Here is an 11,012-nt window from a genome sequence, read left to right as displayed (position 1 = left end):
GCTAAGCAAATTTAATGTTTGAAAGAGAAATAATGTCAATGGATTTTATTTCGTTTTTAAAAAGGTAATAATGTCAATTGACTTTATTTCGCACCAGGGTGGGAAATAAAGTCAATTGACCTTATTTCCGTTGATCTTATTACCTGTCACCATCTAATGGCTGGAAGCGACCATTTTTGATTTGGATGAATTTTGATCTGAATTTTCGTTGATCATATAACACAGTTCTGCCAAGTGATAACAAATTTTCCGAAAGTTCAAAATTTCGCAATTACCCGAATGTTGCAAGTTTATTTTGAATATCTCAAAAATTCATATATTTAGTTACAAAAATTGTGGTCTCGTTTTAAAGGTAATATCGGCGGTTGCTAACCACTAAGCAATGCGCGATACCATTCAGAAGGGCCTGGGTTCAAGCCTAGTTTCCGACCAATATGAAAAAAGAAAATCAAAACAAAAAAAAGTATTTTCTAATAGCGATCGGCCCTTGGCAGGCAATGGCAAACCACCGAGCGTATTCAATCATGAAAATCAGCACTAACATATTGTGTAAGCGCCAATCTGTTATTATTTGAGGTTATACAAAAAATATATTTACAAACAAATTTAAAAATACTGAATTTATAAAACTAAAAGAATCGTTAAAATAAAATAATTGACCTTAAAACACAGTGAGGCATTTTGTAAAAAGTGTTTTTTTTTAGTATAATTTATTGAACTAAATAACTTTGGCAAATTCTGAATTCAAAATAAATTTAAATTGTATAAAAATTGTTTGACATAACTTAATTTAGAGTTTGCAAAGAAAAAATGTTTTCAAAGTTCAGGAACTCATATTAAAAACAACCTCCTTGACAATCAGAATTTTTTTAAATCAGTTGGGGTATGGTTTTTTTGTTTGCCTTAGGGCCATTCCATTCCAGAATGTGATCAATTGTTAAGTATAACTATGTCGTCAGAACTTATACAACAGCGAAGGTTTTTTTTTTGACATAGAACGATAACTAATGTATAAAATTGCTTTAACAAAAATACCCGCCGATTTCTTAGTTTTAAATATGTAACTATCATTTGAATGAATGTGACTGGAGCGACACTGAAAACAACTCTATGATACCTTTGTTCACTCAAAGATGAATTTTAGCAAACAAAAAAACTTAATTTTCGCGAAAGATGTTTTTGTAATGTAAAATATAAACTATACGATTTCGTTTTCAATAAAAATTTGGGTTATATAATCTTCAAAGAAATATTAAAAAATATTTAAATTTGTGACTGGTGGGATATGTCCTTAAGACTAGTGTAAAGTAATTATGCGAGAAAATAAAAGTTTCCATACAACATAAAAAGCTTCATTACAACTTTCTTTTATTTTTGTTAATATTCTTCAACTGTATATTGAAATGTAGCCATTTAAAAGGAGGTTACTACTGATATAGAGATAATTAGGACATTTTAAAATTTGCGTTGGTTGTATTTTTTACAGTTAATTACCCCTAAATCTTTGGAAATTCGAGCAGCCAAGATGAAAGATTACAAGTCGGCAAAATGAGGAGCTCTAATTAATCAACACTTTTAGGCAGGGTTTTTTTGGCAAGACATTACCTTTGGAAGCTGTATTATAAGCAAAGTTAAATTGGTATTGCGTCGAGCGCAGAGCGCAGAGATCAGAAAAAGACGTCTTAAGGCGGACTGTGAAGTTTTGGGCGAAACAATTTTGAATTTAATTTAATGAAATTACTGAAGTTTGTAGAAATGCTGTTAAATTTTTCGGCATAAATGTGCTCACTTTTTTGCATTATTTTTTCACTGCCCCTAACTATAAATTTTGGGCGTGCGCCGTTTTCTATGATGAAATTTTCCCCTCCATACAAAACTTGGAACACTCTAATATACATCAGCTTAAAAGTCCAAATAGGTCCCATAAGCAGGGATGGCAAAAAAATAAAATAATCGATTAATTAATCATACGAAAAAATCATTAATCATACCAAAAAAAAAAAAAATTCATTGCAGTTATTGCAATTATTGAGAAATAATGGATTAATCGAATTTTTAAAGGCACTCTTTTATAGAGGGTATTCACAAAAACACTTTTCCACAAACAATTTCTAAGTCTCTTGTTAATTACCTTTAAATAAAATAAAACTAGTATTTTTAGCGACGATAACTATTTATTATTTAACCAAGTTTGCAAAACCAAAAGCTTTGATAAGCGTTTTGTTGTTAAGCGGTTGCGTTTCTCGGTGGCTGTAGCACCAGTTTTTGAAAAAATTAAATTCGCTGCCATTGCTACCCATAAGTCAACCCACTAAGAATGCTTTTACCTTTGAGCATTGATTTTTTCAAAATTTTCGAGAACAGGTCGGAAATTAGAAAATGTCAAACCGGCTGCAGTTTTGCTCCGTAATGTATACATGCTTTGGTATTTTATAGGAAGCTATTTCCCAAACAAAAATCCATGCATCGTCAGCGTTTTCGCCGAAAATGACTTACTAAATGTGAACTAGAAAATTATCTTCCCAATGCAGGAGTTCCCTGCAGGGATATTGATTATAAGAACATAATGGAAATGCAATACTGAATTAATTAAAATGCAGTTCTTTATAATTGCCTTTATTGACATGCACAGCATAAATGACACGAACATTTACCCCAGAGACTTCATTTATATTATTTGTTGGGATTAAGCCAAAATCCACCCTTGCTTGCACAAGTACGTAAGTCAATATAAATATGTAAATAAATCTTTGTCACACTTCTGTCAAGTGAATAGTAGGGTAACGAACGACTCAATGTACTCTTAGAAAAATTTCTGAAATTCTCTTATTCATGTGCAACTGGCACGAAAAGTGAATAATAAGGATATGGAAATTGCACGCTTCACGCTACACACTGCCCGCTGCACTTCCATTCTACTCATCCATACATGTATGTACATACCAAGCCAGCGAAGTTTGCTGCACTTTCTTTAACACTTGTTTGTATTTGTGTTAAGCGTTCGCTTATCAGCAACCATTGCACAAGTTGAAGGTTGCAACCCTCCTCTGTTTGCGGTAGATCGTCTGAGTGAGGGGGCGCAAGCTACACATCACACTGTCCCAAGTGATGTTGTTTGGGGTGAAGCCTCAAATGTCATTTCGAATTTCGAATGCATGGCGTATTGAACGTGACATTGTGCCCTGTGGGTGAGTTTCACACTTTGCTATTGTGGTGCGGTTCCGGCTTCGGTTTCTGCGTTTCGTGACATTTTTTGTATTTCGAAAATGCAATTAAATTTATGTACATATATGTATTTGTGTGTGTACACATCCTTAAGCGAAAACTTATTTTATACATTCATGTTTAATAATGCATGTTGTTTGTATGTTTGCATGTATGTATGAATGTATCGTGCCAGCAATAAAACTTATATGAATTTCAAATATGTAAATATGCCAGGTTGCAAGGGGCGTCGTATAGTGCAAGTTAAACTCTGTGACATATTGCTTCGAAGTTCGGGGTTAGGTTCCAAAGCCTTCTAAGTGATAGGAAATTATCGCTAAAAATATTAAAAACAAATTATCAACATTTTGGGCGACATACATCTGCAAAGTTTATAGTAGTCATCTGACTGCATACTTTGAAAGTATTTTACTTAAATCAAAATGTGTAGTCTGAAATTCACTCATGTAACGTTTAAAATTTTCTTAACTTTACCGTCTGATAAAATCTCTTTAAATGAGCCGACATGCAAGTTTTGCGTGAAATAGTTTTCGAGCACGCAAGGCAAACTATGAGGAAAAAGTTATGCACATTTTTTGTGTATTAGGGTGGTCCAAAATAAGTAAAGTCGGAATGTTAATGCTCTTACCCCCTAGGATTGTTCTAGATGGAACAAATATAGCCCTATTTTTCCAAAAATATTTAGACGAAATCTGCCCATCCCTGGTTTAGACTTATAACTCAATATTTGTATAAGAAACGGTCAATTAACTTTTTACATAATTGACAAGAATTTCATTCAGCTAAAACTTATAGAGATTTTTGTTCAACTGTGCAAAGTGCTTTTATAATAATTTTTGTTTTGATTGCCTTTGTTGTGGGTTCGGAATCTTTACCTTTAGATTTTTGAAAAAAGGTTCATGTTTGCGACTTTTAACGTAATCTCATATACAAGTTGAGGCTAAGTTTGCAGGGGGGATATGTATTAGAAAAAACCGTTTACTCTCATTTTTGGGATGTTTAGTAATAATATTGTTACTAACATATCGATGGTGCTGTGCAATAACGCCACAATTCAAAATTCAAAAAATAAAACTGTTACTACTGTTAAGTGGCTCATGTCTCTAATACTTGTCTAATCTTTTATACTTACTTTAGCAATCCTTACCGATTACTTTAGTAAGGGATATAAATGGATTAGACACAAGAGCCACTTAACATTAGTAACATTTTTTATTTGTGGCAACCGCAACTAGTCCATATGGGCTATTCTTGGCAACTCCTAAAAGGAATTCGACGATTCATTCGCAGAAACTTGTGTCTGGCTATACCGTGCAAGAATTCGGAAATATCCAGCCCATTCTTTTTCTTTTTGCCGTGTGATTAAGATCATTTGTATTTTGTACTTATCCCTTTGATTTAATAAAGACTATTATAGATACATATCTATATATCTATGTATATAAATATATATAATAAGCGAAGAGAAGATCTGTACCCTTCTTCCGATTTTCAAAAAAGAGATGTCAAATTAATGCGTTTGGTCTGTAGATGTGCAAACTGGTTTAAATTTTTCGAAAAGAGTTGCCACCTGTTGAAAAATTTAATTCAATTTATTTAATAATCAATGCAATCAAATCCGCACCATTCGTTCTCTTTTCCAGAATAAGGGGTCAAACTAAAAGCCTTGGAGTGTAGATGTGCATTAAGATTTTACTTTTTTGAAAAAAGTTGCCACCTTTTTAAAAATTATATTCAAATTATTTAAAAAATAAATCAATTATTACAAACTGGGTATCAAGCGAAATGGGTTTAAAAATTTTTGCTTCTTAGCTGAACTAAAAGAGGGTTGCCACCTCTTTAAACAATCATATTAGGTAAGAGAAATATGTATGTATCACCATATGGGTGCCAAACGAAAGGGGTTTCAGAAAGTAGAAGTTTGAAAATATTTTGAAGAGGGTTGCCACCCGCTTGAAATGTCGAATTTAGTTTACTTACACACAAGGTATATGGGTATCAATCGAAGGGGGTTTACAAGATTTTTATTTCTGAACTGTATTTAGTGGAGTTGCCTCATGTTTGGAAATTAAAATTCCACTTAATTCAACAGTTAATTCAAAAATGTATCGCAGTGTCCGGCGAAAGAGGGTTAACAACGGTTAAGCTTGAAAATACTTTTGAAAAGGGCTGCCACCTGTTTGAAAGGTCTAACTCGCCTAACTAATTCAAAAAGTGTATGACATATAAAAATACCGTAGTCAAACGAAAGAATTTTAAGAAATCTTTAGTTTAAATATTTCGAATGTTTGAAGAGAGTAGCCACGTATTTAAAAGTTTGGTTTTTCTCATAGAGGTCGTCCCTCGGCAGGCAATGGCAAACCGCTGTGCGTATTTCTGCCTTAAAAAGTTTCTCATAAAACTATATGCCGTCCGAAGGCGGCGCAAAATTGTACGTCCCTCCATTTGTGTTATAACATCAGGACGGACACCACACTCGGCAATAGTGTTCGATTAGCTCGCGACAAAACCATGTCTCAGAAAAAGCGAATCACTTTCCTCCGAGTTCTTCAATCCAACTTTAAATAAAATATTCGTTTTCTATCCAAAACGCTACGACGCCATACGGTTATATAGCAAGAGCATAAGCTACTGTAATTACTTTTTCGAAAAGAGGTAGAGCTTTAACCGATACTAAATGTTCTACTGTCTAAGTACGGATTCATATTCATTAGGTCAGGCATTTTGTTCAGAAGCGAATTTGAGAACAAGGTTCTATCGTCAGATCCTGCTTTGATGCGGTACGTAATAAACTGCACCTGGTTGGCGCCATCAACTGCAGTAACACTCAGAGACGGTATCCAGATTTTCGTACTCGATCTTAGTATTTCCGAACTTAAAACCGGACTAAGATTGAAAATACTAAAATAGAGAACATAAATCTTATATTATATTTTGAGAACTTATCACATATCTAACATTCTAAGTCGAAGTATGAAAGGTTTTGATAACTAACTCAACCTTTTTCTTTATAATGTTTCTTAAAATAAAATACTCGTACTCATAATAAAGAAGCATCAAATTTTATTTGAGTACGAAATTCTTATTTCAAGAATGAAATATTTAAATTCCGTAAACTTTGGTTTGTTTTTATTTTTAGGCCGACATTTTTCCCTCAGTGTACGTTGCTTTTAACACCTTTCCGTGCCATTTATATGCCCGTTCACAAATGAGAGAGACTCCGTATTACACAAGTCGCCTACACCAGAAAATGCATTGAAATGCCAACAAAAAAAAGAAACGATTTCCTCAAATGTTATTTTGTTACGTTCCAAATGTACCTAAATTGGTGTGATTGTACCGAATGCACTTTAAAAGACACTTAAAAGCGTATAAAATTTTCCATCTCTGTTCACAATCTATCTGTGTGCTCAAGCAAATCAATGCAACAACCAGTATACGACTAGATATGAAGTATAGTGTAAAAGCATAATTGATCGACCTAGCCGCAAAAGTTCACACTAATTTGTTATGGGTTGCTGGGTATGGACGTCGTAAGTGAACTATAATATATAAAGTTGCAATAAAATTCAGAGATTCCACTGTATTTCGTATATGACAAAAGGCCTAAGAAACCCACAAGTTCGATAACAAGACACAAGAGATGAGATCGAAATTCCTGGCTTACTCTGATTTGATTATTCTTGCATGTGGGTAAGGCTTCTTCAAGTGGGCCCCGAATTTACCAAGATTAATATATTTCAATGATATTCAGGCAGCGCCGAGCTTTGTAGTCGTAAAGTATACTGTGTAAATTTTGTTGTAAAATTCCAAATAGTTTTTTTTTAATCAACAATTGAAAATTTGTGCAGTGTTTTGGAAATTTTAATGTTTCTTTGAAAGTAAGTGTCCGAATGAAAACATTTTTTTGGGTGCAGATTTAAAAAACATTAGACTATACAATGAAATTGTTTGCGTTACAAAAATAATTTTTTTTTTTGCTTTTCAATATTTTTTTATGAAAAATTGAACATTTAAGCAATTTCTGCGCCTCGTGGAGGAAAATTTTTAACATCAACTTATGTAATAAACATTTCTGCATTTATCTATGCAAAAAATGTGTGAATTTTGATAAAGTTTGTCCGGAATGAATTTTTATTTGCCAGCGTGCGCGCCTTACTCCCGCGGGCATGCGAAATTCGAGCGTGAAAAATAAAAGTGGAACGATTGAAACGTGCATTTCTTTCTTTTCATTCGGACACTTACTTTCAAAGAAAAATAAAAATTTCCAAAACACTGCAAAAATTTTCAATTGTTGATTAAAAAAAAACACTATTTGGACTTTTGAAACAAAATTTACACCGTGTACTTTTCGACTACGAAACTCGGCGTAGAACAATTTTTTCTTGCCTGGGGACCTTAACTTTGGAATGTCGCTCCTAAAGGATGTGACAAGATGAGAGGCCTAGGGTGTAAGCTCATTTACGCATTGAAGCGGGCTAAACTGGCTCAAGTGTGAAACTCTGACCGCTGGGAGAGTAACAATTACCGATACCCAAACAAAACAGTGAATAGATTATCTTATAATTAATTTCCTATGCCCACAAAATCGGCTTCGGACATTCAGCTGGAGAGCATAACCTTTCGCAATTAAATATAGTTCCTTCTCATTCGGTCACTGTAGCTTATGCAGCAAAAAAAAAGTTGTTATCAAAACAAAATCCGCAAATAACTAACATCCACACATTTTACATCAAATGTTTACGGAATCATGCAAAAAAAAGAAAAAAACGATGCTCCTAATAAAAATCACATTGCGCATGCGCTAGCACGGTCCATGCCATGTGCATTCTTATTATCACTTCTCTATATTGTATGTCAGCAATTGAAATATGTAATAACAAAACAACGCTTGCCGGCAACTTCAATTATCAAAACAATAACAGATGCACGTGGTAAACACGTTGCTTAGCACGCGACCGGCTTTTATTATCTCTCGAATGTATTTTAAATTTTCTCTCTTTTCTCTCGTATTCTCGAAAAATCTCTCACACGCTTTCGATGGTTAATTACGAAAATTCTCATTTCGATTGTTAACTGCGCAGGTCCTTCGAACATCCTGAGTCGGCAACTAAACAACCAGCTACTAGGATACGCTGAAGTTGCGGCCACATCCAGTCTAGAGTAAAATTTTCAAGAAATCGGAAGCAAAAATTCTCCTTAACATCAGCGTCTAAGTGAAAAAGCCATCTACTATAGAGCACAATCTAGATATACATACATATACATAAAATAGATATACATATATTCAAATTTAAAACGGGTTTTAAAGTATTTTAAGCAACAAATTTAATTCAAAAAATCTACCAAAACCTTTTAAAGGTTACATTTAATAAGTTTTTTATAAAAAATTGTGCACATAAATGAAATTTTCAAGCAGGAAAAGAATGGAAACCTATGACTAAGCAGTGACGACATCGACTTACACAATTTCTCTATACTATATAAAATTTTAAAAGAAGCAAATTGTTTGAAAAACCTTCTAAAAATTTAGATTTTGTACAAAATGGTCACGGAAAATGGAACACAGGTAATTTGTTTGCAAGTTTCTAATGTTTTTCTTATGATATTCACAAAATATGCAATGATAATGCAAAATATTTGCTGTTGAATAATGCGGCAGCCATATTGGCATCCATCTTTGATAATATCGATTTTTCACAGTTATATTGAAATATTGAACTTCTATCACTAAATTAAATACATTTTGCAATGAATTTGCAAAAAATATGAATTTCCATTTCGGAAATGCATTTTTGTTAGGGGAAAAATGCATTTTATGCAGACTTTTGCAACGAATTTGCATTGAGACCCACCCATATGAGGTGGCTGAAAATTTTCATCGATTTTCCTATTCCCTTTCGCAACGACAGCAGCGAAGGTAAACTACATACACACATACATACATACATACTTACTTCTGTATAAACGCAGTTATTTTCACGAACATATTTACCTACTATAAGCAAGTCGTTGGCTGAGTGTTGCAGTTGATAGTAGTTACATACTATGTATAATTGTATGAACATCGCCAAGTAATTAAAATGGTAATTTACATATATGATTCTAAATTTTGTATGCAAAACATTTGGACAACTGAGTTGTGGTAACTTTAAGGATACGAACAATTTTGTAATACATGCGTTTGTGTAATGTGTGCATTAATGAGATAATTTGGCTTTGGGCGCGGCTTTTGGTATGACTAGCACAGTGCGGTTGATGTGCGTGTTTCGAGTGGCGAACATATTCACTGTTCACTTTATTTTTAGACTAACCTAATTTCAAGATATGCATTGACAGTTCTCTGCACACAGATGAATAATGTGTGCACTCCTTCGACACAATGCCTACGTACATACATATATCTATATGTACTCGCACTTGTACAAAATGAGTCATGCGAAATTGATTTGAAAATAAATAAACGATGATTATTTTTTTTGAATATTCGTAATAATTTTCATGTTAAGTAATTTTTTTTAACTTGTTAACAAAACATGGCTCATATTTTAACGAATACCATATCAGTTCTAGAGTCAAAGAATCAATGAAATTTAGAAGAATACTGCAGATTTTCATAAAAATCTAAAATTTTTTAACAGAAATTAAAAAAATCGAGTATGTAGTATAATAACACAGTGCAACAACTATTGGGTGGTTCACAAGTGTCGTACTTGTCGTATTGTTGTATGTTGTAAAGTTTTTAACGGCTAAATAAATGTTTAGAGGACTTGAAATCACCACCAACTATTTTTTAATAGTGTGAAATTTCATAATAAAACTTTTATGTTAGCTTGCGAATTCCTTAAATATAGTTTTCGCCGTTTAAAGTTTATGACATACAACAGTACGACAGTATACAACACCTTGTGAACTCCCTATATATTTTTTGATTATTGAATTGTAGTTGTAAATCAAAGAAAAAAAAAATCACTAAAATAATTTTTTTTTTGGATTTTCATAAAAATTTAAGGTAGGCAATTTTATAGCCCATTAAATTTTAGAATAATAATGTGCAAGTTTCAAGTGGGTGCTTACGGTGCTAGGCATTTTCTTCCACATATATACATACATATGTGCGTAAAATGTGCTCGAAATTTCCACCTTATTATATTAGAATATATTATAAACCTGCAAACCTAAAATTTTTTCTCAAAATTAAAAATAAATATGTTGTGAAAGTTTTTTTTTTTATCTACAATTTCAAATCGATATAAACAAATCGTTAACCACTTTTACAAATCTTTTGGTATTCATTCATAGTTTAACCACCCTAAATGAATGGAATTGGTTTCATTACGATCACTGTTACACTTTTCATTTATTTATTTTTTTAAATTCGCGTTGATTTTCAATAATTTTTTTGAGACACACTTTTGGTTCCATGTCTTCTTGGAATTTAATTTTTTTATGTGGCAGAAAATGCATAACGCCGACAGCGGTGATTGCCGGCGACCCCTAGAAAATTTGCTGCTTAAAATTTTTGCGGAATATTTTAACTTGCCAATTGTCATCTTTTCAAAAGCGGTTCAAAAATATCCTGTTATAGGTGTTAGTAGGTTAAAATGTTCTATGAAAAAATGTTCCCTAAAATCTATTAAAGGCCTCCTAAGGCCAGAATTATTTTAGAGTCGTTTAAAACATAAAATTACATGATTTAAAATTGGATTTTTGATCAAAAAGTTGAAAGCTTGACCCACTGTAAACATTTTTCTAATGGGATGGAGCAAAATCCTTTTGAACTGTGA

The 11,012-nt window shown here is 32.8% G+C and overlaps 1 long non-coding RNA gene across 1 annotated transcript in view; it reads right to left on the bottom strand.

Moving 5' to 3' along the window:
- The window catches only part of LOC108363103 (uncharacterized), a 19,355-nt gene extending 11,842 nt beyond the window's left edge, over positions 1-7,513 (bottom strand). Inside the window, exon 1 of the long non-coding RNA XR_001847562.1 lies at positions 7,502-7,513. This is a non-coding gene — a long non-coding RNA (uncharacterized LOC108363103). The remainder of the gene's footprint in view (positions 1-7,501) is intronic.
- Positions 7,514-11,012: the final 3,499 nt, after the last annotated feature.

The sequence above is a fragment of the Rhagoletis zephyria genome, unplaced genomic scaffold (assembly GCF_001687245.7).
Source record: "Rhagoletis zephyria isolate East Lansing unplaced genomic scaffold, Rhagoletis_zephyria_1.1 Rzeph_scaffold_01190, whole genome shotgun sequence".
NCBI classification, from domain to species: Eukaryota; Metazoa; Arthropoda; class Insecta; order Diptera; family Tephritidae; genus Rhagoletis; species Rhagoletis zephyria.
The sequence above is the reverse complement of the archived record's forward strand: the minus strand, read 5'-3'. Positions and strand labels throughout refer to the sequence as shown.